The sequence below is a fragment of the Arachis ipaensis genome, chromosome B1 (genome assembly GCF_059453495.1).
Source record: "Arachis ipaensis isolate K30076 ecotype BB chromosome B1, ASM5945349v1, whole genome shotgun sequence".
Classification (NCBI taxonomy): Eukaryota; Viridiplantae; Streptophyta; class Magnoliopsida; order Fabales; family Fabaceae; genus Arachis; species Arachis ipaensis.
Genome location: NC_142436.1, coordinates 22,624,572 through 22,642,532, shown reverse-complemented (window position 1 = coordinate 22,642,532; position 17,961 = coordinate 22,624,572). Strand labels below are relative to the sequence as shown.

The 17,961-nt window shown below is 38.9% G+C and overlaps 1 non-coding gene across 1 annotated transcript; it reads left to right on the top strand.

Moving 5' to 3' along the window:
* Positions 1–381: 381 nt before the first annotated feature.
* LOC148575945 (small nucleolar RNA R71) lies at positions 382–489 on the top strand. Its single transcript, XR_015903346.1, has one exon. It is a non-coding gene; the product is annotated as a small nucleolar RNA R71 (small nucleolar RNA).
* Positions 490–17,961: the final 17,472 nt, after the last annotated feature.

The following is a 17,961-nucleotide window of genomic DNA, read 5'->3' as shown; positions in this document are numbered from 1 at the left end:
ATTTACCTCTGCTATTGCAGGGTTCTCAGGATCATAGGCTTCTTCTTCAGAAGATGCCTCTTGAGTACTGTTGGATGCAGCTTGCATTCCATGCAGACTCTGAGAAATCATATTGACTTGCTGAGTCAATATTTTGTTCTGAGCCAATACGGCATTCAGAGTATCAACCTCAAGAACTCCCTTCTTCATAGGCGTCCCATTGCTCACAGGATTCCTTTCAGAAGTGTACATGAACTGGTTATTAGCAACTATGTCAATGAGTTCTTGAGCTTCTGCAGGCGTTTTCTTTAGGTGAATGGATCCACCTGCAGAAGTGTCCAGTGACATCTTTGATAGCTCAGATAAACCATCATAGAATATATCTAGGATGGTCCATTCTGAAAGCATGTCAGAAGGACACTTTTTGGTCAACTGTTTGTATCTTTCCTAAGCTTCATAGAGGGATTCACCTTCTTTCTGTTTGAAGATTTGAACATCAGCTCTAAGCTTGCTCAGCTTTTGAGGAGGAAAGTACTTGGCTAAGAAAGCCGTGACCAGCTTATCCCAAGAGTTCAGTCTGTCTTTAGGTTGAGAATCCAACCATAATCTAGCTCTGTCTCTTACAGCAAAAGGGAAAAGCATGAGCCTGTAGACTTCAGGATCTACTCCATTAGTCTTAACAGTATCACATATCTGCAAGAATTCAGTTAAGAACTGAAAAGGATCTTTAGATGGAAGTCCATGAAACTTGCAGTTCTGCTGCATTAGAGAAACTAACTGAGGTTTCAGCTCAAAGTTGTTTGCTCCAATGGCAGGAATGGAGATGCTTCTTCCATGTAAATTGGAATTTGGTGCAGTAAAGTCACCAAGCATTCTCCTTGCATTGTTGTTGGGTTCGGCTGCCATCTCCTTTACTTGTTCGAAATTTTCAATCAAGTTGTCTCTGGATTGTTGTAATTTAGCTTCTCTTAATTTTTTCTTCAGAGTCCTTTCAGGTTCTGGATCAGCTTCAACAAGAATGCCTTTTTCTCTGTCCCTGCTCATAAGAAAGAGGAGAGAAAAAGAAAAGAAGAGGAATCCTCTATGTCACAGTAAAGAGGTTCCTTATTGTTAGTAGAAAAGAAGAAGAAGAAATTCGAACACAGATAGAGGAGGGTGTTCGAATTTGGTGATGATGTGAGGAAGAGATGTTAGTAGATGAATAATTAAATAGAATGAGATGGGGGAGGGATAATTTTCGAAAATTATTTTGAAAAAGAGTTAGTGATTTTCGAAAATGGTTTTTGAAAAATGTTAGTAATTTTCGAAAGTTTTTGAAATCAAAAATAAAAAATAAAAATAATTAGTTAATTAAAAAGAAATTTTTGAAAAAGAGGGAAGATATTTTCGAAAATGAGAGAGAGAGAAAAAGTTAAGAAACAAACAAAAAGTTAGTTAGTTAGTTGAAACAATTTTTGAAAAGATAAGAAGTTAGGAGGTTAGAAAAGATATTTTGAAAAGATATTTTTGAAAAAGATAAGATAAGAAGATATTTTTGAAAAGATATGATAGGAATTAGTTTTTGAAAAAGATTTGATTTTTAAAATTACAATTAATGACTTGATTCATAAGAAATCACAAGATATGATTCTAGAACTTAAAGTTTGAATCTTTCCTAACAAGCAAGTAACAAACTTCAAATTTTTGAATCAAAACATTAATTGATCATGTTATTTTCGAAAATTTGATATAAAAAGAAGAAAAAGATTTTTGAAAAATATTTTTAGAATTTTCGAAAATAACTAAGAAATTTGAAAAAGATTTGATTTTTGAAAAAGATTTTGAAAAAGATAAGATTTTCAAATTGAAAATTTGATTTGACTCATAAGAAACAATTTGATTTTAAAATTTTTTGAAAAAGTCAATCCAAATTTTCGAATTTGATGAGAGAAAAAGGGAAAGATATTTTTTTGATTTTTTGAATTTTTATGATGCAAGAGAAAAACACTAAAATGATGCAATGCATGAAATATTTAGATCAAAACAATGAATGCATGCAAGAATGCTATGAATGTCAAGATGAACACCAAGAACACTTTGAATGTTATGATGAACATCAAGAACATATTTTTGAAAAATTTTTAATGCAAAGAAAACATGCAAGAAACCAAACTTAGAATTCTTTAATGCCTAGACACCAAGAATTCAAGGATGCATATGAAAAACACTATACAACACAAAACAAAAATTCATCAAGATCAAACAAGAAGACTTACCAAGAACAACTTGAAGATCATGAAGAACACTATGAATGCATGAAATTTTCGAAAAATGCTAGATGCATATGCAATTGACACCAAACTTATGATATGACTCAAGACTCAAACAAGAAACAGAAAAATATTTTTGATTTTTATGATTTTCTAAATTTTTTTTTTTGGATTTTTTCGAAAATTATATGAAAAAGAAAAATTAAGGATTCCAAAATTTTTAATATGAATTCCAGGAATCTTGCATTCTTAGTCTAAAGCTTCAGTCCAGGAATTAGACATGGCTCACTAGCCAGCCAAGCTTTCAAAGAAAGCTCCAGTCCAAAACACTAGACATGGCCAATGGCCAGCCAAGCTTCAGCATTTAACACCAGAGTATATTGATCTTGATAACAAATTGCTGCTCATCATTTATCAAGTATGTAACTTACCTCTGATGGTTTGGAAGCCTCAGTCCAAAAAAAAAAATTTAGACATGGCTTTACAGCCAGCCAGGCTTCACATGCTTCATGAAACACTAGAATTCATTCTTAAAAATCTTGAATAAAATTTTTTGAAAACATTTTTATTTTAATTTTTTTTTTCGAAAACAAAGGAGAAAATTTTGAAATATTTTTGAAAAATTTTTGAAAAGAAAACGAAAAGAAAGTTACCCAATCTGAGCAACAAGATGAACCGTCAGTTGTCCAAACTCAAACAATCCCCGGCAACGGCGCCAAAAACTTGGTGCACGAAATTGTGATGTCTAGGCTCAAACTATTCCTGGCACGTGAGCTACTTGGTACGCGTAATCGTGATTACACATTCATAATTTGTCACAACTTCGATACAACTAACCAGCAAGTGCACTGGGTCGTCCAAGTAATACCTTACGTGAGTAAGGGTCGAATCCCACGGAGATTGTTGGTATGAAGCAAGCTATGGTCACCTTGTAAATCTCAGTCAGGCGGATATAAAATAATTATGGAGTTTTCGAATATTATATAATAAAATAGGGATAGAGATACTTATGTAATTCATTGATAGGAATTTCAGATAAGCGAATGGAGATGCTTTTCGTTCCTCTGAACCTCTGCTTTCCTGCTATCTTCATCCAATCAGTCTTACTCCTTTCCATGGCTGGCTTTATGTGATACATCACCACTGTCAATGGCTACTTTCGGTCATCTCTCGGGAAAATGATCCAATGCCCTGTCACGGCACGGCTAATCGTCTGGAGGCATCACCCTTGCCAATGGCTTCATCTTATCCTCTTAGTGAATAATATGCTCACGCACCCTGTCACGGCACGGCTATTCATCTGTCGGTTCTCGATCATGCTGGAATAGGATTTACTATCCTTTTGCGTCTGTCACTAACGCCCTGCAATCGCGAGTTAGGAGCTCGTCACAGTCATTCAATCATTGAATCCTACTCGGAATACCACAGACAAGGTTTAGACCTTCCGGATTCTCTTGAATGCCGCCATCATTCTAGCTTACGCCACGAAGATTCTGGTTAGGAGATCTAAGAGATATTCATTCTAGCTTATTTCATGTAGAACAGAAGTGTTTGTCAGGCACGCGTTCATAAAGGAGAAGGATGATGAGCGTCACACATAATCATCACCTTCATCACGTTCTTGGGTGCGAATGGATATCTTAGAAGAGAAATAAGAAGAATTGAATAGAAAACAGTAGTACTTTGCATTAATCTTTGAGGAACAGCAGAGCTCCACACCTTAATCTATGGAGTGTAGAAACTCTACCGTTGAAAATACATAAGTGAAAGGTCCAGGCATGGCCGAGATGGCCAGCCCCCTAAACGTGATCAATAGTCTCCTAAGATGAACAATGGATTAAAACTGAGACCAAAGATACCTAATACAATAGTAAGAGGTCCTATTTATAATAAACTAGCTACTAGGGTTTACATGAGTAAGTAATTGATGCATAAATCCACTTCCTGGGCCCACTTGGTGTGTGTTTGGGCTGAGTCTGAGTGTTGCACGTGCAGAGGCCATTTGTGGAGTTGAACGTCAGTTTCTGTGCCAGTTTGGGCATTCAACTCTGGTTTTGGATCCTTTTCTGGCGCTGGACGCCAGATTTGGGTAGAAAGCTGGCGTTGAACGCCAGTTTACGTCGTCAATTCTTGGCCAAAATATGGACTATTATATATTGCTGGAAAGCCCTGGATGTCTACTTTCCAACGCAATTGGAAGCGCGCTATTTCGAGTTCTGTAGCTCCAGAAAATCCACTTTGAGTGCAGGGAGGTCAGAATCCAACAGCATCAGCAGTCCTTTTTCAACCTCTGAATCTGATTTCTGCTCAAGTCCCTCAATTTCAGCCAGAAAATACCTGAAATCACAGAAAAACACACAAACTCATAGTAAAGTCCAGAAATGTGAATTTAACATAAAAACTAATGAAAACATCCCTAAAAGTAACTAGATCCTACTAAAAACATACTAAAAACAATGCCAAAAAGCGTATAAATTATCCGCTCATCATGAGCGTAGCGTTCTCTTCTTTAAATGCTATGCTTGAGGATTGTTGCTGCACCATTTGGTGCTTCCTCTTGGAGCACTACGTTGCCTTTTTCCAACGCTTCCTCTTGGTGAGTCTTCCTCCCAAGGCTTGAAGCTCGAAAATGTTGGCACAAGGGAGCGCTACGTTCAATGTTTTGAACGCTGGCCTTGCTCCCTTGGTGCTTGGCCTTGTGTAGGCCACGCTTGGATGTCATGGGCCACGCTTTTAAAAGTATGGCCTAAGGTATAAAGTGTGCTTCAAGATTCTTCTTTCCTCTTTTCATCATTTCTTCACCTCTAAGCAACCAAATAACTAATCAAAGTCCCACCAAAATCACTAGATCTTTGCATCATTTATAAAATCAATTAATTCTAGCATAAAACATATGATTTTGTGTAAAATAAATGTTTGATTGATTCAACATAATCATAAAAATCCATTCCAATTACTTACTTATGGTACAAGAAAGTGCATAAAACTTAATGAAACTAAGGAAAAATGCTTGTAAAACTAGCATAAGATGACTTACCATCACCGAGCTTCGTACTTGATGTCGAATTCGGACAACTCGACTGCCCATTATAGGATTCTTCTAGCTAAGTCTGTTTTATGGATTAGTTGGTACGCACTCTGATAGTGTGAGCTTGAAAGTATGGTCGGAGTCATCGGGAAGTGAGTATGAGGGCGTATGCGAACTTTTCTATCTTTTGATAATTTAATTCAGCCCCTTGTAAAGCCTTACTAATGAAGTAAATGGGTTGTTGCCCACTTTCGTCTTCTCTTACTAGTGCTGATGCTATTGCCCGACTTCCTATGGTGAGGCATTGTATGAGCTCTTCACCTTCCCGAGGTCGAGTAAGGACAGGTGGTTGCCCCAAAAACTTCTTAAAATCTTGGAAGGCTTATTCGCATTCTGGGGTCCACTCGAACCTCTTTACCTTCCTTAATGTTGCATAGAAGGGGAGAGATCTTAAGGCTGATCTAGCTAGGAACCTAGACAGAGTCGCTAGTCTTCCATTGAGCTGCTAGATCTCTTTGACACAGGTTAGACTTTTCATGCAAAGTATGGCCTGGCACTTGTCTGGGTTTGCTTCGATGCCTCTTTGGGTGAGCATGAAGCCCAGGAATTTGCCAGCTTCTACTGCGAAAGTACACTTTGCGGGATTAAGTCGCATACCATGCTTTCTTATGGTGTTGAACACTTTAGTGAGGTCTGATAACAACGATTCCTCACTTTGTGTTTTTACCAGCATGTCGTCTACATAAACCTCCATTAGCTTTCCGATGTGGTCAGCGAAGACTTTGATCATCAGTCTTTGGTACGTAGCCCCTGCGTTCTTGAGTCCGAAGGGCATAACTATTTAGCAATAGTTCGCTTTTGGGGTTAAGAATGATGTCTTCTCTTGGTCGGATCGATACATTGGGATCTGGTTGTATCCCGAGTAAGCGTCCATGAAGGAGAGGTACTGATAGCCTGACGAAGTGTCAACTAGTGTGTCGATGTTCGGGAGCAGGTAGGGATATTTTGGACAGGCTTTGTTGAGGTCGGTGTAGTCAATGCACATCCGCCACTTCCCGTTTGACTTTTTGACCAACACCACATAGGCTAGCCACAATGGGTATTTTACCTCCCTTATGAATCCTGCCTCCAACAAGGCATGTACCTGCTCCTCTACAGCTTGCAACCTTTCTGGGCCGAGCTTCCTACATTTTTGCTGTACTGGCCGAGACCCTGGATATACGGCTAACTTGTGGCACATTAGTCCAGGATCAATACCAGGCATGTCGGCGGCCTTCCAAGCAAAGAGGTCGGAGTTATCTTTTAGGAGCTTTATTAGCAGTTTCTTTACATCTTTTCTCAGTTTTGCTCCTATACTTGTTATTTTGTCTGGGGCGTCTACAATTTGAACTTCTTGGGTTTCACCTTCTGGCTGAGGGCAGAGTTCTTCGCGAGCTCAGATTCTCCCAAGTTCTATAGTATTGATTTCTTTTCCTCTGGGGTCACCTTTGAGGTTTAGACTTTCGTTGTAACAGCGTCGTGCTAGTTTTTGGTCTCCCTTTATGGTAGCGATTCCTTCTGGAGTGGGGAACTTCATGCATAGATGTGGAGTGGAGACCACGGTGGCGAGCTGGTTTAACGTTGTCCGACCTATTAACGCGTTGTAGGCTAAGCTTACGTCGACTACAATGTAGTCTATGCTTAACGTCCTAGACCGAGTTCCTTTCCCAAAGATTGTGTGTAGTGGGATGTACCCTAATGGCTGAATTAGGGCGTCTCCTAGCCCAAATAGAATATTTGGGTATGCTCTGAGTTCTTTTTCTTGTAAGCCGAGCTTGTCAAAGGCGGATTTAAACAGTATATCCGCAGAGCTTCCTTGGTCGACCAATATTCGGTGGAGGTTGGAATTGGCAAGTATTATGGTAACGACCACAGGGTCATCATGCCCTGGGATGATGCCCGCGGCGTCTTCTAGAGTGAAGGTAATAGTGGGAAGGTCGACCGACCTGTCTCCTTATCCAACATGATACACTTCTTTAAGGTATCTTTTACGGGACGACTTAGAGATCCCTCCTCCTGCGAATCCTCCGTTTATCATGTGAACATGCCTCTTAGGGGTGTGAGGGGACGTTCAGCTCGTCCGACCTCTTCGTCCCTTCTTCTTTTCTTTGGTTCGTCTGCTCTGTTGGCTAAGAACCGATCTAATCTTCCTTCTCGGGCTAGCTTCTCTATAACGTTCTTTAGGTCATAGCACTCATTGGTAGGGTGCCCGTAGACTCGGTGGTATTCACAGTACTCTGTCCGACTTCCTCCTCTTTTATGCTTAATCGGGCGAAGGGGCGGGATCTTCTCAGTGTTGCATATCTCTCTATAAACATCCACAAGGGACACCTTGAGGGGAGTGTAGTTGTGGTATTTTCTAGGTTTTTTAGTAGACTGATCTTCTTTTTTTCTAGACTCTTTATCCTTGTCCCGAGGTGGGTAGGAGAATCTGAATTTTGAGGTTTTTCCTAATCGAGAGTTCTCCTCCATATTAATATACTTTTCTTCTCGTTCTTGTACCTCGTTCACAGATGTTGGGTACTTTTTGGATATGGAGTGGCTAAAGGGTCCTTCTCATAGGCCATTGATGAGACCTATGATGGATGCTTCTGTTGGGAGACTTTGTACGTCCAGACATGCCTTGTTGAATCTTTCCATGTAGTTGTGGAGGCTCTCCCGATCTCCTTGCTTAATCCCTAATAGGCTTGGGGCATGTTTGGCTTTGTCTTTCTAGATGGAGAATCTGGCTAGGAACTTCTTGGCGAGATCATCGAAGCTTGCTATTGATCTTGGCGGCAAGCTGTCGAACCACTTTATCGCCGTCTTGGTTAAAGTGGTCGGGAAAGCTTTGCAACAGATTACATCTGAGGCATCCGTAAGATGCATCCGACTTCTGAAATTGCTAAAATGATGGCTTGAATTAGACGTACCGTCGTACAGAGTCATGTTAGGAGCTTTGAAGTCCTTTGGAACTTTAGCTTTCATGATCTCTTTTGTGAATGGATCTTGTTCTTTATGGGGGCTATCTTCGCGATTGGATTGAATGGTCTTAGTTTTGAGGTCAGCTTTGAGCTTTAGGAGCTTGTTCTCTAGCTCTCAATGCCGTCTTGTTTCTCTCCAAAGATCTCGCTCAGCTTCCCGCTACCGGTCAGCTTCTTGTTCTAGCTGTTTAAGGCGATTTTGTTGTTCACGGATGGTCTCTAAAATTTCTGCATTTGGGGGCTATTTTTCTCCCTTGTTTTGAGGGATATCCTTTGGTATGGTATCCGTGTTCTTGTGCAGCGTTCTGTCTTCCAAGCCAGAGTTGTGATCGTTGTCAAGGTTGTCCTCTATGATGATGGGATAACTTCCAGGTTCCCCGACAACGGCGCCAATGTTTCGAGGGTTACCTGAAACTGAAGGTTGACCTCGGATGAGATCTACTATCGTAGCCGGAGCTGTCGTGTCTGACTTGTTGGATCTGGTGGTGCTGCTGATCCTTGGTCACCGGAGGATGGTGGTACCTGCAAGAGACTCCGATGCTTAAGTTAGCACGTGCTTTAGGCAGGTTTTTTGTGTAGAATCAGAGTATGAGTTATACCTGGGTGCTCCAGTGTATTTATAGTAGCATGGAGTGAACTTTAAGATAAGTTAGTTATCTTATCTTATCTTTGAAGAAAACCAACTTATCTTTTTAGGCTAGCCACCTTTAGAGTGGGCTGCGTCCCTTCGTTTGGGCCTACTTGGGCCTCTATGACGACATGGCTGAGCTCTTTTAAGGAGATGTTGGTGGCGACCCAACCTTAAGAGGTCGGTCGCTCTTGTATGTCTTCAGTCAACCCGGGTCGTGTAGCTCGACCCACGGTATGAACAGTGATGAACGGATTTTTGCTAGTAAATAATTCACAATAAATTTCCGTTGCAAGTATAGTTTCTAAACCAACAATAATCCTTTCATACAAAAATTTGGTTGTCACTAAAACAAACCCAATAAAATTAAACCGAAGTATTTAAACCTCAGGTCATCTCTCAAGAAATTGCAGGGAAGTATGTTACTATTGGTTATGGAAAAGTATCTTTTTGGGTTTTTGAAATAAGGAACAAGGAAAGTAAATGACAAGAAAGTAGGCTAATAACTAAGAAAGCTCTTAGTAAGGTATGAGAATTAGAAGTCCTATCCTAGCTATCCTTACCAATTATCCATTGCTCCCACTTAGTTAACCTCTAACTATGAAGAAAAGTCAAGTGGATGAATCAATTTGATTCCTTAAGTCCTAGTCAACTCCTAAGGAAAGACTAGCTTTAGAGGGATCCAAATCAACTAGAAACTTTCAATTATCAATCAACAAAGGAGTTTGATAACTCAAGAATCTCCAATTACTCAACCAAAGCGAAGAGGAGAGAAATCTACACTAAAATCCAATCAAGCATTTTATCAAACACTTGAAAGGCATAACATAAAAACATAGAAAACTAGCAAGAAATATTAAATCCAAACGACCAATTGCAAACATCAATGACTCACAAATAATAGAAGAAGCAATAAATATGAAATATCTCAACTTGCATTAATAAGAAATTGAATCTAACATGGAGTTCATAAACCAAATTGGAGAATAAATAAATCAACAAGAGAAATAAATAAACTAGAATGTTAGAACAAATAAAAGTAGAAGAGAAAACTAAATTAACTAAGATAGAAATCTGAAATTTAGAAGAAATAAAACTAAGAATCCTATCTCTCTAGAAAACTACATCTAAAACCTAAAATTATGTGAATAAAAATTGTCTCCATGAATGAATGATTCCCCTACTCTGTAGCCTCTAATCTGTGTTTTTCAGGCTTGGAACTGGGCCAAAAGGAGCCCAGAAATTGCCCCCAGTGTCTTCTACAATTTCTGCACGTGGCACATGTCACGCATACACGTACATCACGCGTACGCATCGATGGTCTTCTGCGCGTGTCACGCGCATACATCACGCATGCGCGTCACCTAACAACATGGCTATGGAAAATTATATATCATTTCGAATCGCCGGATGTTAGCTTTCCAACGTAACTGGAACCGCTTCATTTAGACCTCTGTAGCTCAAGTTATGATCGATTTAGTACGAAGAGGTCAGGCTTGATAGCTTAGCAATTCCTTCAATTTCTTGTATTCCTTACACTTTTGCATGCTTCCTTTCCATCTTCTAAGCCATTCCTCCCCTATAAACCCTGAAATCACTTAACACACATATCAAGTCATCAAATGGAAATAGAAGAGGATTAATAATTAGCAATTTTAAGGCCAAAGAAGCATGTTTTCAATCAAAGCACAAAATTAAGAAGGAAAATGGAAAACATGCAAATTATATGAATAAGTGTGAGCTTAGTGGATAAAATCCACTCAATTAAGCACAAGATAAACCCTAAAAATGGGGTTATCAATCTCCCCACACTTAAAAATTAGCATGTCCTCATGCTAAGCTCAAGAGAACCAAAAGAATGAATGGGGGAAAGTGAGACTCATGTAATACAACCTATGTATGTGAATGCAACTAAATACAAAATGCTCTTACGTACTTGGTTAAAAGTAAGCAAATCTTTCAAGAAGAAATATGAACTGGATCTCACTAATTCAAATCATAAAATAAAGTACAAGTAAACTTGCAAAAGAAGCTAGCTCATGAAAGCTGGGAACAAGGAATCGAGCATCAAACCCTCACCGGAAGTGTATACACTCTAATCACTCAAGTGTTTAAGGTTCAGTTCTCTCAATTCTCTACTAACCTTGCTTTCTAAGGCTTGCTCTTCTTCTACCAATCAACAAATAATTTGATGCACAATACACATATCAAGAGGTCTTTCAAGGGTTGTAATGGGGATAGGGTCAAGGTAGGATTGTATTTGGCCAAGTAGACTGAAATCTGAATCTTTAATTAACTTAAACTTTTCACCTAACTTAAGCCAATCCATGTAATCAGAATATAAAACCTAACTATCCATTAACTATATTTTGCCACATATTCATGCATCCCAATTTGAGTACAACTCATATGCATTGCTAACACCATTTACTTTGGGGCATTTTGTCCCCTTTTATTATTTGCTCTTTTTTTTTTCTTTTCTTTCTCTTTTTTTCTTTTTATTTTCTTTTGTTTTTCTCAATGCATATGATTAAATTATTGAATGCAATAATATGTACTCAACTATTGTTTTGCACATTTTTACAAGAATATATAACACTCAATTCTCAAACCAAATGTTTCCAAACCTAACTTTTCCACACTTAAATCATGAATACTCTCACTAGTCTAAGCTAACCAAGGATTCAAATTAAGGACATTATTGTTTTACGCTTAGAGTTAATGATGTGCTAAAGTAAAGAACAAATGGGATAAGTAGGCTCAACATTGGCTTACAAAGGATAATGAAATGGTTAAGGCCATATGGGTATGTAAGCTCAGTGAAACAAAGGCCTCAATCATATAAGTGCATGCATACATCAAACAATGGAAATATAGAATTAAGCAAGACAAAGATCACAATTTTAGAGAGAATAACACATACCAAAAACAAAGTATTGGTTGATAAAATGCAACCAATCAAATAAGCTCAAAAATCTCACAGGTTGTGTGTTCGAGCTCTAAAACCATGTTCCAAAATAAAATTCTTCAAACAAGTTTAACAAAAGTTTTAATTTAAATTAGTGAAATGCTATAAAAAAAAAAGTCTTGGAAAAGAATTTATCACTCCAACCAAGTAGTGGTAGAAGAACATGCACAAAATCAACAAACATGCAATCAAACATGCAAATGTAATAACTAATTTAACAAGGAAAATTAAACATTGGTGTTGAAATAACTAACCCATGGAAGTCGATATCGACCTCCCCACACTTAAAGATTTCACCGTCCTCGGTGCATGCTAAGATGTGCAAGTGGACGAGTGACTACAACTGATGCTTTTCTCCCAAAGATTGTGCGTAGGAACTTGTTTAACTCCAGCTTTCATGCCAGTTCTGGCGTTTTGACGCCAGTTTGGGCGTTTAACTCCAGCTTTCATGCCAGTTCTGGCGTTTTGACGCCAGAATTTCTATGCTAACTTGGAACGCCGGTTTGGACCATCAAATCTCGGGCAAAGTATGGACTATTATATATTGCTAGAAAGCCCAGGATGTCTAATTTCCAACGCAATTGAGAGCGCACCAATTGGGCTTCTGTAGCTCCAGAAAATCCACTTAGAGTGTAGGGAGGTTAGAATCCAACAGCATCTGCAGTCCTTTTTCAACCTCTGAATCAGATTTTTGCTCAGGTCCCTCAATTTCAGCCAGAAAATACCTAAAATCACAGAAAAACACAAAAACTCATAGTAAAGTCCAGAAATGTGATTTTTATTTAAAAACTAATAAAAACATAATAAAAACAAACTAAAATATACTAAAAACATACTAAAAACAATGCCAAAAAGCGTATAAATTATCCGCTCATCACAACACCAAACTTAAATTGTTGCTTGTCCCCAAGCAACTAAAAATCAAATAGGATAAAAAGAAGAGAATATACAATGAATTCTGAAAACATCTATGAATATCAGTCTTAATTAGATGAGCGGGGCTATTAGCTTTTTGCTTCTGAACAGTTTTGGCATCTCACTTTTTCCTTTGAAGTTCAGAATGATTGGTATCTATAGGAACTCAGAATTCAGATAGTGTTATTGATTCTCCTAGTTCAGTATATTGATTCTTGAACACAGCTACTTTATGAGTCTTGGTCGTGACCTTAAGCATTTTGTTTTCCAGTATTACCACCGGATACATAAATGCCACAGACACATAACTGGGTGAACCTTTTCAGATTGTGACTCAGCTTTGCTAGAGTCCCCAATTAGAGGTGTCCAGAGCTCTTAAGCACACTCTTTTTGTTTTGGACCACGACTTTAATCGCTCAATCTCAAGCTTCTCACTTGACACCTTCACGCCACAAGCACATGGTTAGGGACAGCTTGGTTCAGTCGCTTAGGCCAGGATTTTATTCCTGTAGGCCCTCCTATCCACTGATGCTCAAAGCCTTGGATCCTTTTTTATTTCACCCTTGCCTTTTGTTTTAAAGGGCTATTGGCTTTTTCTGCTTGCTTTTTCTTTTTTTTTTTCACTACTTTTTCTTGCTTCAAGAATCATTTTTATAATTTTTCAGATCATCAATAACATTTCTCCTTTTTCACTATTCTTTCAAGAGCCAGCATTTTTAACATTCATAAACAACAATATCAAAATATATGCACTGTTCAAGCATTCATTCAGAAAAACAAAAAGTATTGCCACCACATCAAAATAATTAATCTGTTTTAAAATTCAAAATTCATGTACTTCTTTTTCCTTTTGCAATTAAAAACTTTTTTTCATTTAAGAAAGGTGATGGATTCATAGGACATTCATAACTTTAGGACATAAACTTTAAATTTTATTAATCATGGAATGAAAATAAGACTTAAAAATAAATATAAGAGCAAGCCAATAATAATAGAAGACAGAAAATTAAAAATAGAAAAATAAATGACTCTTAAAATAGATTCCTAATAATAAAGGTTATCATAGAGTTAGGACTCAACAACCTTGAATTTGAGCAGTGGATGCTCCTTCCTTCTGTGGGGTGTTTGGTCCTTCAAGGGAGAGCTTCTGGCGCTTCAGCTCCTGCGGCTCACGCCCCTACTTCTCCTGTTCCTTAAGCAGCTTGCAGAGCATGCAGTTTTGATTCTACTGTTCTTCCTTAAGTTGATCTATAACTTCTTACAGCTTGGTGACAGATGCTTCTAGGCTGGTCCAGTAGTCAATTTCAGGGATTTCTGAGAGGAACTCCTGCGCCCTCCTTTTGATGGAGTTGTCTTGCACTTGTTGTCCTTCCATTGACTTCTTGGTGATTGGGTGTTCGATTGGAATGAATTCATCTACTCCCATCCTCACCCCAGCATCTTTACATAGCAGAGAAATTAAGCTTGGGTATGCCAGTTTGGCTTCAGTGGAGTTCTTGTTTGCAATTGTGTAAATCTCACAAGAAATCAGATGATGAATCTCCACTTCATTTCCCAGCATAATGCAATGAATCATCACTGCTCTTTTGACAGTGACCTTAGAGCGGTTGCTAGTGGGCAGTATGGAACGCCTAATGAAGTCCAACCAGCCTCTTGCAACTGGTTTGAGATCTCCTCTCTTGAGTTGGTTTGGGACACCTTTTGAATTGGTTATCCACTTAGTTCCAGGGAGGCATATGTCCTCTAGAACTTGGTCCAACCCCTTATCTTCTCTCACCATTCTCCTATTAAAGGATTCTGGATCATCTTGTAGTTGAGGCGATTTGAAGACCTCTCTTATTTTGTCCAGATGGAAGTAAATAATCCTTTCTCTGACCATGGTTCTGTAGGTATGAAAGGTGGTTCCAGTTATTCTCTGCTTATCTATCAGCCACAAATTTGAATAGAATTCATGAACCATGTTTCTTCCAACCCTTGTTTCAGGATTAGCTAGAATTTCCCATCCTCTGTTTCGAATTTTCTCTTGGATCTCCGGATATTCATCTTTTTTCAGATTGAATTTAACTTCCGGGATCACTGATCTTAGACCCATTATTTTATGGTAACGGTCTGCATGTTCTTTGGTGAAGAACCTCTCTTGATTCCAAAGACTCTTTGGAGTATTCTCTTTCTTGCCTCTTGAATTGGTTTGTTTTCCCTTAGGAGCCATGATCTTGATGAGTCTTAGCTCAGTGATCACGGAAAAACATACCAAACTTAGAGGTTTTCTTGCCCTCAAGCAAAAGAAAGGAAATGGGAGAGAGAGGAGGAGAGGCAAATTCGAATGTTGGAGAGGAGGGGATGGCCGAATGTGTATTTATAAGAGGAGGAGAGGGATTTCGAAAACTTTGAAAGAGATATGACATAGGGATATGATTGGTGGAAGAAAATAAAATCATGATATGAAAAAGATGAGATTTTTAATTGAAAAAGATATAAAGAGGTCAAATCTGAAAATTTGTTTATGCATCTAAGAAATAAGAGATGATATGATGAGTTTGAAAAGATTTGGAAAGAAATTGAAAAGATACTTGAGTTTTTTGAAGAAGATTTGGGAAGGATTTGAAGGTAATTTGAAAAGAGATTTAGAAAAGTGTTGAATTTTTTTGAAAATTGAGGGTGAATGATGAAAGTTTGAAACATGTTTATACAGAAAATTATGAGTCAAAACATGAAAATTTGAAAAATTTTGAAGTGGAAAACAAAATCCTATCCCCCTGTCTTTCTGGCATTAAACACCCAGAATGGTATCCATTCTGGTGTTTAACACCCATAAGTTGGCCATTGTGGGCGTTTAACGCCCAGCCAGGTACCCTGGCTGGCGTTAAACGCCAGAAATCCTTTGTTACTGGGCGTTTTTCTGAACGCCCAAGATGCTGCAATTCTGGCGTTAAACGCCCAGAATGGTACCCATTCTGGCATTTAAGGCCCAAAATGGTACCTTTACTGGCGTTAAACACCCAGAATGGTACCCATTCTGGCGTTTAACGCCCAAAATGCTCCTTATTGGCGTTTTCTTGCCAGTGAGCTCTTTTTCTCTGATTTTTGCATTGAATCCTTCTTTAACTCTGTGAATTCCTTCAATTTTGATGGTTAATCTTGAAGAGAATTTATATTAAACTTCCCTAAGTATTAAGTAAAACAAATAAGTTGCTAATGGCTGGGTTGCCTGCCAGCAAGCGCTTCTTTATTGTCATTAGCTGGACCTTGACTGAGCTTTATTCAAGCCTCAGTTTTGAGCATTCTTGCTCAAAATTGCTTTCAAGATAATGTTTGATTCTCTGTCCATTAACAATGAACTTTTTATCAGAATCAATATCCTGAAGCTCAACATATCCATACGGTGATACACTTTTGATCACATATGGTCCCCTCCACTAGGATTTCAATTTCCCGGGGAATAGTCTGAGCCTAGAGTTGAAGAGCAGAAACTTTTGTCCTGGTTCAAAGACTCTATATGACTGTTTCTTGTCATGCCACTTTTTTGCTTTCTCCTTATAAATTTTAGCATTTTCGAAAGCATTGAGCCTAAATTCCTCTAGCTCATTCAGCTGGAGCAATCTTTTCTCTCCAGCTAACTTAGCATCCAGGTTTAGGAATCTGGTTGCCCAGTAGGCCTTGTGTTCCAGTTCCACGGGCAAATAACAGGCCTTGCCATACACAAGCTGGTATGGAGAGGTTCCTATAGGAGTCTTGAATGTTGTTCTGTATGCCCACAGAGCATCATCCAAGCTTTTTGCCCAATCCTTTCTATGGGCAATTACAGTCCATTCCAGGATTCTTTTTAGTTCTCTATTAGAGACTTCAGCATGTCCATTTGTCTGTGGGTGATATGGAGTTGCTACTTTGTGGCTAATTCCACATCGTACCATAGCAAAGTATAGCTGTTTATTACAGAAATGAGTGCCCCGTCACTGATTAGTACTCTGGGGACGCCAAATTTGCTGAAGATATGTTTCTAGAGGAATTTCAGTACGGTCTTAGTATCATTAGTGGGTGTGGCAACTGCTTCTACCCATTTAGATATATAGTCTACTGCCACCAGAATGTAAGTGTTTGAGTATGATGGTGGGAAGGGACCCATGAAGTCAATACCCCATACATCAAACAACTCAATCTCTAAGATCTCTTGTTGAGGCATGGCATAACCATGAGGCAAGTTGCCAGCTCTTTGGCAACTGTCACAGTTACGCATAAACTCTCGGACATCTCTATAGAGAGTAGGCCAGTAGAAGCCACATTTGAAGACCTTAGTGGCTGTTCGCTCACCTCCGAAATGTCCTCCATACTGTGATCCATGGCAGTGCCATAGGATCTTCTGTGCCTCTTCTCTGGGTACGCATCTACGGATCATTCTGTCTGCACATCTCTTAAAGAGATATGGCTTGTCCCATAAGTAGTACTTAGCATCTGAAATTAGTTTTTTCGTCTGCACTCTGCTGTACTCTTTGGGTATGAACCTCACAGCTTTATAATTCACAATGTCTGCAAACCATGGTGCTTCCTGAATGGAAAAGAGTTACTCATCCGGAAAGGTTTCAGAGATCTCAGTAGGAGGGAGGGATGCCCCTGCTACTGGTTCTATCCAGGACAGGTGATCAGCTACCTGGTTCTCTGTCCCTTTTCTGTCTCTTATTTCTATATCAAACTCTTGCAGAAGTAACACCCATCTTATGAGCCTGGGTTTTGAATCCTGCTTTGTGAGTAGGTATTTAAGAGTAGCATGGTCAGTATACACAATCACTTTTGAACCTACTAAATAGGATCTAAACTTGTCAATGGCATAAACCACTGCAAGTAACTCTTTTTCTGTGGTTGTGTAATTCTTCTGTGCATCATTTAAAACACGGCTAGCATAATAAATGACGTGCAGAAGCTTGTTATGCCTTTGTCCCAATACTGCACCAATGGCATGGTCACTGGCATCACACATTAGTTCGAATGGTAATGTCTAGTCTAGTGCAAAGATGACTGGTGTTGTGACCAGCTTAGCTTTCAGGGTTTTAAACGCCTGCAGACACTCTGTGTCAAAAACAAATGGCGTGTCAGCAGCTAGCAGATTGCTCAGAGGTTTTGCTATTTTTGAAAAATCCTTTATAAACCTCCTGTAGAATCCTACATGTCCCAGTAAGCTTCTGATTACTTTTACATTG